Genomic DNA, 13,898 nt, shown 5'->3' on the forward strand with positions numbered 1-13,898 from the left:
TAGAGTCACACCTGCCACCCAAGCGGGAGACCTGGATTGAGTTCCTGGCTCCTAGCGTTGGCCCCACTCAAGAACTGTTCTGGGCATTTGAGGGATGAACCAGTGGTTGGGGAGGGAATTCACGCAAGTGTGTATGTATATTCTTGTGCTCTCTCTCTCTTTCTCAACCTCTCAAATAAATATTTAAAAAGAATACCCTAGGCCCCTAAGAGGAAAACTGAACATGTGACAGAACCAAAAGTCCAGAGACTATTCTTGATGCTGCATGTCAGTCACGGTGGTCGGTTTGCTTATCTGACGACTGCATCTAAAACTATGCCAAAACTGAGCCAAAGTTCACTTCCTCTACACTGCACACAAACAGGAACTGCCACGGGGGAAACTCCTTGTCCCCTCTCTGAACCTTTCAGGTGCCCTGGCATCAGCAAGGACTGATGGCTGTGCCACTTTCTCCAGGCCCTCTGCATCTTCACGTCCTCAACGGTCAACAGGCCTTGAGGCAGAGCCTCTGCCCCTCACCCAGCCTCCCACTCCCGGCCCGCCCTTCTGAGGACGCCGTTCTCTGCAGGCCACGCTTTTCTAGGGGAGTCCGACTCTGAGCTGCGGTGTTCTCTCTAGACATGGACCACGAGAGACACCCAAAGCAAACAGTCAGAAACAGTGATTGAAAGAGGCAGTTATCCAAGACACAGAGGGCTCTAGATTTGCATTTGTTAATGTGAGCAAGGGCCATGGAGCCAACCTACACCACGAGGAGCTGCCAGGCAGAACATTCTAACATATTTCAGAAAGAAATGGCAGCAGGTGTATCTGTGAACGTGGCTGATCCCATCCATAGCATCTCACTGCTCTAAACCGCCACATTGCCTACATCAGTGCCATCCTCCACAGCTCAATTGTAAATTAAAAACAAGAGGATACAGGCAAAAGCCTGCCCAGACATCCCTTTGCCTCTAAATGACTGTCCATCTTTTCCCTACATTCTTTTCTCTTCTTCACAGTCACCAAGCTCCCTTTATCAGTTTGACTTAGATTAAAGTGAAATTCCAGTTCCCGCAAGGATCTTCATCAGGAAGAGAAAACAGACTAGAGAAAAAAACTATCATCCTTTTATTTTCTACCCATTCCTGACAAATCCAAATCACGTCTTAGGAGGAAATCAGAAATCAAAGTGAGGTTTTATTAGGATGGACTGGAGAGGGGGGTGGCTAGAAGATTTTATCAAGAGTTCAGCTTAACAAAAGTAATACTTTATCAGGATGGGCACCTGGCAATGGTGATGCATTAACAAGAGCAAGATAGAAGACTGGGCAAAATAGTTTGCTAATACCTAGAGAGCTCAAAACCTGCCACATCCACTTCTGATGGACCGGTATTTACTTACGAGACCTACTCCCAGGATTATTTTACAAGGTGTTTCCAACAGTTTTACAAAAGGCAGAAGAATAAAAGTGAGGACCCTCAACTCAACTCCACTGCAAGGATTCTCCTCTGCATGCTGAAAGAAAGCATGGGTTTGGGAGGAAGAAGCATGAGCAAACAGAGGGGACCAAAGGGATGCCTCTGACAATGGTGCCTCCAGGACAGGATCCCAGTTCCTGGCCCCATGTAGAACTGGGGCTCACCTGTGGGAGTGACCGCAGTCGGTGTCAGGATCCGTGGGTGATGGGGCAGATGTGTCAGGAAGAGATCCTGGTCCGAGCCTTTCTGGATTCTATTGAAATCCTATGCACTTTATGATTCTATCTTCTGGCTCCTTGGTAAACCAGTGAGTCTCAATAACAAGGATTTCCCTACACACAGAAACCCAGCTCTAAGTTCCTGGGTGCCGGAATGGCAATGAGAGTAAGCAGAGTGTCGGTGCTCTGCAGGTGTTAGTCACTTGCTGAACTAACACTGATCTTCCGATTCCAGGCTCAAAAAGCACTTCAGGGAAACCCTATTCAACCTTCTCAACCAGGGTGCATTGCCACCTCCATCGCTCTCCCTGTCACTGGACTCCCTGTTACTCTGCACAATACACATGGAGGTAGTGGCACCGACTACATGGACAATGGCTGTTTTGCCAACCTGCTCCTCACTGTGACTACGCATCCCCTCACCATACACAAAAGAAACATGTGTTTGGGGCAGACACCATGCTGGCAAGAGCCAGTGCCATACAGTGTGATGTGTGTGAGCAGCAAGTGTGCACATGTGGCCACCAGCTCACTCTTTAATCTCTTCTCTCACGTCCTTTGTGCACTGCGTTAGCAACTAGATGAATGTTGGCTCTACCTTTAAAGTAGACCCTGAGGATAAACTCTTCTAATGGCCCCAAGCACTGCTCCCCCAATCTCACCCCTACCACCTCTCACCTGTATGCAAACCCCAGCTACCAAACAGGTTAACCTGCTTCAGTGGGTTGACTTGCCATGCACAGCCAGATGCTTAAAAAGATAATCATCAGGAGAAAGTGTCTGCTGCAGCAGCGAAGATACTGCTTGGGACGCCCACATCCCACACTGGACAGCTTGGGTTTGAGCCCCAGCTCTGCTTCCAGTCCCAGGTTCCTGCCAATGCACACCCCGGGTGGCAGCAGGTGATGGCTCAAAGGTTGGGTCCTCTCTACCCGTGTGGGCGACATAGATTGTGTTCCAGGCTCTTGCTTCACCCTAGTCCAGTCCGAGCTATTGTGAACAGTGGGGAAGCAAACCAGCACATGCAGTAGCTCTCTTTTTGCTGTTCAAAGGAAGGAAGAATGGGAGGGAAGAAGGAAGGAACAAAAATGGTCTTCTGATCACAGTATTGTCCTCCTCAGCTGTCCCCTCCTACACCTTTCCAGGAAACAAAACCCGAAAACCTGACGGGGTCTTCCAAGGCTCCCCTCGGCCTCCGCCACAGTTATCCCTCCGACCTGGACACACGCCTGTGCCTCTGCTGATCCGGCCTTCCAGAAGCTTCCCTCAGGGCTTCTGCACCTGCTGTTGGCTCTCACCCCCTTAAGAACCTGCATTAATGCTGCCAGTCTTCAGAGAAGCTGCCGTAAACCAGCCTCTAACACCCATCCCTGTCCACCCCGAAGGCTCAGGGTTTCTCCCACTCGGTCCCTGGCTTATTCTTCTCTGTTGCAAACATGCCAACTCTCTCCCCAAGTATGAAGTTCTTTGTCCCCTGCCTGTTTGCCTGCCTCTGCCTCTGGAGTGTAAGTTCAATGGTAGCAGGGTCTGTTGTGGACCTCCTCAGTGCCTGATGATATGCCCAGGGACTAGAAGCACACACACAATCGTCACTCAGGAAACAGGTCTTGAGTAAGTGCATCCAGGAAGTGAGTAGGGCAGCTGAAAACAGCACTGGTGTCTCCAAGGAGGATCACGGTTACAGCTCCCTAGGACCCTGGCCTTTGAGCCTCACACGCTATCGCATTTCATCATTGCAATTCTCTGAGCTGGGTTTTAGTGTCCCCATCTTAAAGAAGTAGGAAGAGGGGCCAGGGCTGTAGCGTAGTGGGTAGTAAAGCCACTGCCTGCAGTGCAGGCATCCCATATGGGCACCGGTTCTAGTCCCTGCTGCTCCACTTCTGATCCAGCTCTCTGCTATGGCCTGGGAAAGCAGTAGAAGATGGCCCAAGACCTTGGGCCCCTGCACCCATGTGGGAGACCCAGAAGAAGCTCCTGGCTCCTGGCTTTGGATCAGCTCAGCTTCTGCCATTACAGCAATTTGGGGAATGAACCAGCGGACGGAAGACCTCTCTCTGTCTCTCTCTAGTTCTACCTCTCTCTGTAACTCTTTCAAATAAATAAAATAAATATTTAAAAAATAATAAAGAAGAAGAAGCAGGAAGAGGTTCATTCAGTTTAAGTAACTTGCTAAGACTTAAGGTAAAAGAAAATAAAAATTGGGGCTGGGGCTGTGGCGTAGTAGGTTAAAGCCTCCAACTGCCGTGCTGGCATCCCATATAGGCATGAGTTCCAGCTGCTTCACTTCTGATCCAGCTCCCTGCTAATGCACCTGGGAAAGCAGTGGAAGGTGGCCCAAGTGCTTGGGCCCCTGCACCCACATGGGAGACCCACAAAAGGTTCCTGGCTCCTGGCTTCAGATTGGCCCAGCTCCACCACTTCGGCCATCTAGGGAGTGAACCAGTGGATGGAAGACCTCCCTCTCTGTCTCTCCTCCTGTCTGTAACTCTGCCTCTCAAATAAATAAATAAATCTTTTTTTTTAAAAAAAAGGTAAAAATTAAAACTGAGATCTAAGAGACTTCAGAAAACCTGTTTTCCATTCTACCTTCTACCTTTCAATAGCTCCTTCTGGGAAATCCAGGTGGTATTCCCATGTACTGAGGTGCGGGGTGCCCCTCACCACACAGTTAAGTCATAGAATCAGGACAGGCTGTGCAAGCCTCAGGAAAGTGAGGGACTTCCTGCAGGAAGAGGAACCCTGGGACCATCCAAAGGAACCCTTGCCTACCAGCGCCCCCCCAGGACACAGAGGGAAGCGCAGATGCAGAAGAATGAAGAGGACCCACAGGAAGGAGGCAGGTGCCCACTGTCCTGTGCTACTCACCCGGGGCACCCTGCTTTGGAAAGGACGCCATCAGTTGCCTGAGCTGCAGGGACTCCACAGGGCCATTATTTCTAGAGCTGTGGGCAAGCCTGCTGCTGCAAATAGAGACGGATCTGGTCTGCCTCCCACAGCCCATAAGACAGACGTGGTGTGGGGGTGGAGGATGATGGGCAGTAGCGAGCAGCAGGTCAGGGAGATGCAAAGGGTGGGGGTCTGGGAACTTTGTCTGCCACCACAGGCTGGTCCCCAGCAGCAGGCTCCAGCGGGGGTCTAGAAACGGTTAACTCAGAGTGTCTCTCCTGATGAGTAGCTTCAGCTGCTCATCAATAGAATCTCCAGCTGATAATTATTAAGTGAAACTTGGGGCTGGCATTTGCATATGTAAAGCGCGCTTCCCTGCAAAGCCACAATGGGAGGGAGAATGGGCTTCCTGATTGTACAGCCCTGGGGAGCGGAGCGCTGGGTGGGGTGGGGTTCCAGCCTGTTTTGCTTGAGCTGCTCCATGCTAATCAAGCCAGATATTCAGCAGAAACAAACCCCACATCCCAAAATATGCCGTTTGTCGAAATCCAGAGCACACATTAGAGACCTCTTTCTCTCTCTCTCTCTCCAGAACCGAGGATGGGTTCCAACACAGTAAGCGTATAGAAGGGTTGTGATTATCCAGCCTGGCGCACATGTGCAGGTGCCCACGCACACACCCTTGCATACACGCACACCTGGGCTGTTTCTATCCCAAGACAGAACAATTACGAGTTTCTCCAGAAAGAAGGCTTCTATGCTGCTCACTTCTTCCTGACACTTTGCAGGCTTTGCACCTGTTTCAGCCCCAAAGAACAAATGAGACGGATGCATCAAGTTCCAAGTATCTGATGTCTTATCTCTGTGGTGGCATTTCTCTTGGCTTGTGAGGACAACTCTCCTCCCATGGGAGAGGATGGCTAAGCAGAGAAACGCCCTCACTCCCAGCAGGATGGTGAGGACATAGTGCTTAGCCTGGCTTGAAAAATCTGGGACTTCAGAATGCCAAGGTCAGCTGTGCATGCCACAGCCTGATTTTAACCACAACAACAAAAGCTGCTGTCTATAATTATATCTATGGCATTCTAAAGACAGAAGCAGACAACGGATACCAATGATAATTCTTCACTCTGGCTCTCTCCATCCTTGATTATCCTCAAGGTGCCTCACTGTTCTCATCTGGAGAATGGGGATAACAACTGAGCAGGAATCCTCTAATCCAGCACCAACAGGGCTGACTTCAGTTCTCAATGCAAGCTTGAATTCACCTGAAAATCTTTTCCCAACAGGGAAAAGGCCTTTCCTGCAAGGAGGTGCCCGCTGTCTGAAATTCTACATTGCCCATCTTGCATAAACCACAAAGAAACTGCCAAATGCTTGCAGCCTGAGTTTAAGTACACAGGGATCTTGAAAGACATCTGTAAGTGAATCAGTGCAGAATCCCTGTCATATTTTTATCTTTTCCCCAGCTTGTAGTAATCTTGCCTATCTTTGACAACTGTTTTTCAGCCAATTTGCCTTAACACGCAACTTAATTTTTATAGGAGTATTTCTTCTTGCACTTAACTTTCATTGCTTTATAGAATCATTATATTATTTAATGACAGGGCAGAGGTAATAGGCTTGATCCCATATTGAAGTGACTTTTGCTCAGCATGTGAGTGTACAGGTGGGGTCAGCAATGCTTAACAGTATAGGAAAGTAGGCCAGCAGCCGGGAGGTCCTGTCTGCAACGCACTGACCAGGGCCTTGACAGAAGGGGTGGGGGCACCTGTGCTTATTGGAGGTGTTCTGAAGCCCAGATGAGATAAGAATCATCCCCCAAGCACTCACCTGCTGATGCCCTGGAGGCCAGCAGAGAAGCCACTGTAACTGTCCACACTACATGAAGCACATGAGATCCAGAGATGCACAGGCACTAGCCAACTGTCTCCAGGAATGCTGGGAGCAGAAGCCAAAGGAGAAGCAATTCCACCACTCACCCCCACCCTCCACGCTGTTTTCTAAAAATACATTTCCCTTTTGTTTAAGATCTATTTATTTGAAAGTCAAAGTTAGATAAACAGAGGGAGAGGCAGAGAGAGAGAAAGAGAGATCTTCTATCTGTTGGTTCACTCCCCAGATGGTTGCAACAGCCATCACTGGGCCAGGCCAAAGTCAGGAGCCAGGAGTTTCATCTGGGCCTCCCACGTGGGTGCAGGGGCCCGAGGACATGGGCCATCCTCTGCTGCTTTCCCAGGTGCATTAGCAGGGAGCTGGATGGGAAGCAGAGCATACAGGATGCCAGCACTGCAGGCGGTGGCTTTACCCACTACACCAGAGTGCTGGCTTCATGCTATTTCACATTCCCTGAACTTGCTTCAAGTACTCCTTTTGCTGCTCCTTACCACTCTTAACACTCGGCAGCAGTATCAGTATGTAATGGTGTGAAAAGATAATGGAAACAGATCTTTTCCCTCAATAAAGAAAGGTCAAGAGAGAGTAGATTTTAAGCAGCTATGCAGACCTTCATCTTTCCACGGGTAACGGTTCAGCTAACCTTGAGTCTTTCCGAAGCCACAAGCTGTGTGGCTAAGGGCTGCAACACCCACGCAGGTGCAGCCCGGGTGAAAGCAGACTCCCATACAGCAACCGAGCCGCTACAGACAAGGACACAGAAGGGTTACAGGATGCGTTGGCCTTGGGCAAGCAGTTCAATGCCTCTGAGCCTTGATTGACTGGGAACAAACTGTCCTACCTCCCAGGTTATTCTGAAAATGCATTTTTAAAATATTTTATTTATTTGAAAGTCAAAGTTATAGAGAGACAGGGAGATATAGAGAGATTCTTCCATCCACTGGTTCACTGCCCAGATGGCCACAATGTCCAGGGCTGGGTCAAGCCAAAGCCAGGAGATAGGAGCTTCTTCCACATCTCCCACATGGGTACATGGGCCCAAGCACTTGGGCCATCTTCCACTGCTTTCCCGGGGAACATTAGCAGTGAGAGCTGGATGGGAAGTGGAGCAGCTGGGCCATGCACTGGTCCTTTATGGGATGCCAGTGCTGCAGGCGGAGGCTTAAAATGCACATGTTTAAAAGCCCACGGCAAAGGCCTGGGTAAAGAAATCTTACACGCATGGGACATGATGTTCTTCACTGGAAACACATAGGACCTTTAGTGGGATGAGTATTACTGTTATTAGCCAATGTTCCTGTTCCTTGTTGTTGAATTTGGTAATAAAAAACAGCCACCTGTGGTGAAATATAGCATCATCATCTTCATACAATGAAGATAAAGCAAAATTGAAGCAAAGCATTATGCACAGAGCTCAGGAAAGCCATCTGAGTGATTTTAGCTTGGTGGGGGAAATGGCCATCCCTCTTCCACGATGTCCATTATATCAGAAGAAGCTGCTGATGTTATATTAGTTCCAGAAACACACAGAACCAGTGCACAGGCACCTGGCCAGCCACCATCTGCTAGTTGAGGCCTACAGAGACCCTGCCCACCTGCTGTGGTATAAGACCCAAGTTCTGTTCTCCCTGGTAGGACCTATGGCATGGTCCCCAAGGCTCCATCATGTCTAGATTAAATAACTGCAGCACAAGCGAATTTTCTATCATGCTACAGTGTGCTAGGAGATTGAGCCATCAGGCCACTTAATATATTTCCCTCTAAAGGAAGGACCAAACACATCTGAAGCAGGTTACACCTACAATTTCTGAACCAAAGAGATGGCATAAGGGTCAGTGTCTCACAACATGAATAAATGCAAAAGGATTGAAATGACCTCTACGGCTAATACTACTGTATTGTAATTCATGAGGCCCTGTGCCGTGAGCAGGGAGGGCTGCAATATGCAGCCAAGGAGCATATACGGTCACAGGACACAGAGACACTGCACGCCCCTGAGGTCAGGCTTCTACAAACGACATTCATCCACAAAGGAGAAGAGCCGGCACTTGCGCATCTCTCGGATTGGTACTATTTTCTCCAGTCAGCAAACTCAGTCTGAGCAAGATCTGATCATATGCACTCAGTCGTCAAATTCCTATTCCTAGGGGCAGGCCTGTGGCTTAGCAGTTCAGATGCTGGGTGAGATGCATCCACCTGAGGACCCCTGGTTCCAGTTCCTGATTCCAGCTTCCCACCAGTGCAGACCCTGGGAGGTTACAGGCAGTAGCTCAAGTGGTAGGGTTCCTGCCAATCGGGTGTAAGACCTGGATGGAGTTCCTGGCTCCAGTCCACTCCTCCAGCCATTGCGGGAATTTGTAGAGTAAACCAGGAGATGGGAGCTGTCTGTCAGCCTGTCTCCCTCTCTGTGCCTCTCAAATAAGTAAATAAATTCATACATTTACGCAGCAACTACAATATGGCACTCGCTACTCAGTCCCGATCCCTCAAAGAACTTAAAGCCCAGTGGGGGACACGAGAAACAAAGATGACATCAGAGTGTGAAGGGACAACACGGTAGGGCTAATGACAATGTACCAAGAAAGCACACGGAAGAACCTCCTACCTCAGTCTTCAAGGTTAAGGGAGAATTTCAAGTTTGTGTGAGCCTGGCAAGATGAGCTTACACAGAGCAAAAAGTATGTGCTAACACTGAGAACCATGGTTCCCAAACCGTGTGCCAAGGTACCCAAAGCTGCCAGCTCCGCACAGGCACCAACATATTTCCATGAAAATCAGGCAAAGCCGAGCAAGTCTCAGTATCTGGCACAAATGACTCCAACCCCAACTACTAGCCAAGGTAGTTCAGAGTTGTGACACTAAACTGCATTAAATCCTACTGAAGCTGTACCTTTTGTAAAGCCGAATTTTCAAAGTCGATATGAGAAAAAGAAATAATTGCATGAAAATCGATGTACACCAGCTTGTCCAGCCTGATTCCAAGATCTGAGAGCTTGTGTAACAGGTGCACACATTCCATAAGGAAATAATTGCAGTTGAGTGAAATAACAATATTTTTTCTTCCATTTCTCTGTGTTCTTTTTTTTTTTCCAAAATACTACAAAGTTATTAGGACACAAAGATGCAATAAATCAAACAGGTATTTCATTTGGCCTATGGGCACTGTGAAAAAATTACTAAGATATGAAAGGCCCCAGAAAATAAGACATTGTGGGAGCCTATGATTGAGGACCAGAAGGAGTAATGCTTATGGTAAGGATATAACTCCTCGATATGACTAAGGCGCAGGAGGTGAGGTAGGGACCAATGAAAGAAAATGCTAGAAAGATAGATGGAGCAGATCAGAGAGAGCCTTGTAAGCACATTACAACGCTCAGGTTCCCACTGAAGCCAGTGGGAGCCATGGAAGCGCTTCCCACTTCCTTCCTTGTTGGAGGGAGTGCAGCGCCAGCTGAGTCTGCCGCATTTGGCCACAGTCTCAGAGTGGCTGCATTGCACAACCCATTGTGTAGGCGAGTCCACACCAGGCAAGAAGAAAGTCATTACGAGGTCTCTACCAAATGGCTTGCAATTGCACATGATCCATTGCACCGAAATAACAGCTAGCTCTATGTAAAATATGGAAATGCTTTTCAAAGGAAATTTATCAAGACCTAGCATTTACATTTGTGTGTTACATATTCCATAATTAGTTCGCCTACAGCCAAGTCCTGCCTGAGCCCTCCCATGGCAGGCTGTCAATGTCTCCTTTCTTTATTCTTTATGACTGCCCACACATAGGCGAGGTATAACTAGAATCTCTTATTTTCTAATTCCTAAAGCAAGTTTCAGATACAAAGAGAAAGAGGTGCGTGGTGAAATCTGAGTTGCTTCATTCATGAAAAGTTTGATTTGCTCAGCAAGCAGGAACAAAGCACATTGTCATTTCTCTGAAGCCTCGTTTAAGATTTTGAAGAATGCTGACTACTCTTGCCTGTATGTGTGACATACGGGACAGTGAAGAATCCTGAAGACCTGGCTCCTAAAACGTCTCACATGAAAGTATTTCCTTTCAAGTGTGACGTTTGGAGCAGGTGTTTGGCCTAGCAGATAAGATGCTAATTAGGATGTCCACATCCCATATCAGAGTACCTGGGCTGGATTCCTGGCTCTGACTCCTGACTCCAGCATCCTAGCAATGCAGACTCTGCTAGGCAGCAGGTGATAGGTTCCTGCCACCCATGTAGGGGAACTGGATTGACCTCTCCCTCTCCCCTTCCCCCCTCCCCCTCAAATACATAAAATGAAGTGAAATTAAAAAAATAAATAAATACCTAGTTACTGAGGAGCAAGTGGAACTAAGTTCAGCTCTTTTCCCTATTGAAGTAGTTACTGAGTAAAGTCAAGAAGTAGTGAGGAGGAGGAGGAGGAGGAGGAAGGGGAGAGGTAGAGGGAAGGGAAGCAAAGATAGAAGAGGAGGAGGAAGAGGAGAAGAGTGAGCTCATTGTGACTACAACTAAACAGGCGAGGTACCTAACCCTGTAGAAGGGAGAGCATCCTCGATTTCATGGTTTTGTGGTTCAAGTCCATCACCAGGAGGCCTCACTGGCTGGCCATCAGGTGTCTGCATCTGGCAGACTGCTGGCCACTGGCAGAGGAAGACTCACGTGTTGACCCAGGAAGCAGAGAAACTGGTTGGGCCCAACTTGGACTTTTATAGCAACCTTCTCCCCTGGTAACCAACTTCCAAAGGTAAGCCCCCAGTGACCCAGGAACTTCCCACAGGGCCCTGTCTCCTGAAAGTCCCACTAGTGCCATGCTAGGGACCAAGTGTTTCACAAGGCCCTTTGTGGAACATACAGCATCCAAACTCATATCCAAACCACAATACTTGGCACAACAAGATCTTATCAGCTTAAAGCTCCACTAACTACATCACTTGCTATGGTTTGCATATGGCTTGGCCCCAGAAGGTTCCTGTGCTAGAAGCCTGCTCCTCAATGTAATGGTTTGAGAGGTGGTAGAACCTTTAAGAGGTAGGGGCAGTGGGAAGTGATTATAGGTCACTGCATTTGGAAGGGATTAATGCCCACATCACAGAAGTGGCTTAGGTCTCACAGGGGCTAGACTGGATGTCCAAAATGAGTCTGGTTTTCTCAGCCTGCTCTCTTGCTTCCTTTCTTATCACAGAATAACTCTTTCTTTCATCTATATTTGGGCCTATATAACTGTTTCCTGAAACTTTTGTTTTGGGTCAATGAGTGTGCATACAGGTATGTGTTAGGTCATGATGTAAAAATTGTCCTGCATAGTCTGTCTCTCTTTCTCCAGCCCCCTTACCTTCCTCCCTCCCTCCCTGTCTCCCTCTCATGTTCTTTCACATACACTAGCTTCCCCTTTCTGCTTCTCCACCATGAATTCAGCCACCATGAGGCCCTCGGCAGAAGCTAAGCAGATGCCGGCACCATGTTTTTGGATGTCCCTGACTCCCACAGCCTCTTTCCTCTATAAAACAGACTAAAGACCTAACCCAGTTTATCTGGCAGATCCAAAAGTTAGAAAATACTTGAGAAGCAGGTGATCAAAAACCACCACATTCACTCTGGGTCCTTAAATAGCAGAAAAACTAAGAGAAATGTTATAAAGGCTGCCCCAGATGAGCCCACAAAATAGGAGACAGGTGCCCTACCCTGCATCTCGTGCTCAGTTTAGACTTGACAGAAAATGGTCCAGAGACTTTGGCTTCCACCAAGATTCCCTCCCTGAAAAATCTACATCTCTGAAAAGTGCAGCACAAAAATCTATCTGATTTACACATAACAACTCTTCCACCTCATTCTTCAGCTTTCCAGGAGGAACAAGTTCTCCCAAAGCAACACGCCAGTCCTCTCAACCACACTCCTTCTCAGGGAAGTGGAGCAACACAGTTGAGCGCCAAGTACGTGTGAGGACTGAGCATTCTTGCTGGCCCTGCTTCCCTGGTCTTTCCTGGTCTGTCCACTGCAGCTGGCCATGTCTCTGAAAAATGACCTGATGTTGTCCGGTCTAACTGGGCAAGGAAACAAGTCTACATGGTTTGAACAAAAGTGGTATTCTGGTACCCTTCTGTTTGCATTGTAGACACAGAAGGAGGAGGTATTATTTATTGCTCCCTAAGACCTCAAGGCTAAACATCAGCTTTAGAATCAAGTCAGTGAGTGGAAAGGCAGGAATGGTAAACTGCAAGTCATGCCCCTTTCACAAGTATCTATGGAGTTTCTGTTGTGTTCAAGGCAGTACACCAGGTAATGGGGATGCTGAAGAAGGCAAATGCAGCCTCTGCTTCTGTGCTATTTATAGTTCATTAGGAAGCTCATCAAATGCCCAATTAATTAGTTATAAGTGTTGAAAGTCACAGTGTTGTGAGAGATTGAACTAAGTTGCTCTGTCTTGATCAGTGGTCCCACCAGCCAGACAAGCATGGACCCATGGCTACCACAGCATGCCCTCTTCCCAAACTGCCCCACAGCTCAGCCAACATGCAGGCCTAGCTAGTCTTCCTCCCCAAAGCCCCTTAACGTAACTGTATTTTCTAAACTTCTACCAGCACCTTCACATCCCTCACTCTTTGTAGATCTCTCTCACTGACTGCTACAAGCAGCTGTCAGTGTTTTTTCCTGAGCCCATCTTTCTTTTTAAAGTTAATTTGAACTGTGGTCAAACACAAGACCATGAAGTTTACCACCTACACCATTTTAACTGACATCCATCTCCAGAAGTCTTTTCATCTTCTTAGACTAAAACTTGAACACATTAAATAATAACTCTCCCTCAACCCCTCCTCCGAGGCCTTGGCAAACACCATTTTACTTCCTGCCTCCATGAATCTGGCCATCCTAGGACTCTCACCTAAGTGGAACCATGCAGGATTTGTGTTTTGGGGCCTGACTTATTACATTTGGCATCACATCCTTACCCTGCATGCCTTCTTGTCCCCAATCCATCCTCCACAGGGGATTCTGTTCTAAAAGATAATCTGACCATGTAACTCCTCCACTGAAGATCCCTCAGTGGCTTTAATTTCTCAAGGGACAGAGACACAACTGCATGGGGCCAACAGCCATGCCTATCAGTGTCCAATGACACCCCTGGTGCAGCACGTCTACCCTCACTCTTCTAGGTCCAGTAAACTGTCCTACCTTTTTCTCCAGCACCAGGCTTTGGCTCATGCTATTCCCACTGTATGGGTCACTGTCCTGGGATCTGTCTCACTCTTGTTCATCGGAAGCAGTTGGGCCTTGGAAGCAATAAGAGCCAAGACTCATCATCAGACTCTGGCAAGCCCCAAGGCATCTAATTCATTGAGTGTGAGCTGGCTCTCAAGGCAGGTGGGCTGGGGGTCTGCAGAACTCCATCACAGAGGAATCCAGGTCTACCTGCATCATTGCAATCCTTCTCTCTCCTGCTGACTGCAAGTTC

The 13,898-nt window shown here is 48.1% G+C and overlaps 1 protein-coding gene across 6 annotated transcripts in view; it reads right to left on the bottom strand.

Moving 5' to 3' along the window:
- Nucleotides 1–13,898, bottom strand: part of LARGE1 (LARGE xylosyl- and glucuronyltransferase 1) — a 564,622-nt gene that overhangs the window by 313,673 nt on the left and 237,051 nt on the right. Inside the window, exon 1 of one of the 6 annotated variants that reach the window (XM_089307592.1) lies at nucleotides 4,545–4,568. The exons of the other annotated variants lie outside the window; for them this stretch is intronic. The gene's annotated coding sequence lies outside the window, so the exon portion shown is untranslated. Of the gene's footprint in view, nucleotides 1–4,544; nucleotides 4,569–13,898 lie in introns of those variants that run through there. 6 annotated transcript variants of the gene reach the window in all.

Source organism: Oryctolagus cuniculus, chromosome 11, assembly GCF_051225735.1.
Source record: "Oryctolagus cuniculus isolate XC-2025 breed Fujian yellow rabbit chromosome 11, ASM5122573v1, whole genome shotgun sequence".
NCBI classification, from domain to species: Eukaryota; Metazoa; Chordata; class Mammalia; order Lagomorpha; family Leporidae; genus Oryctolagus; species Oryctolagus cuniculus.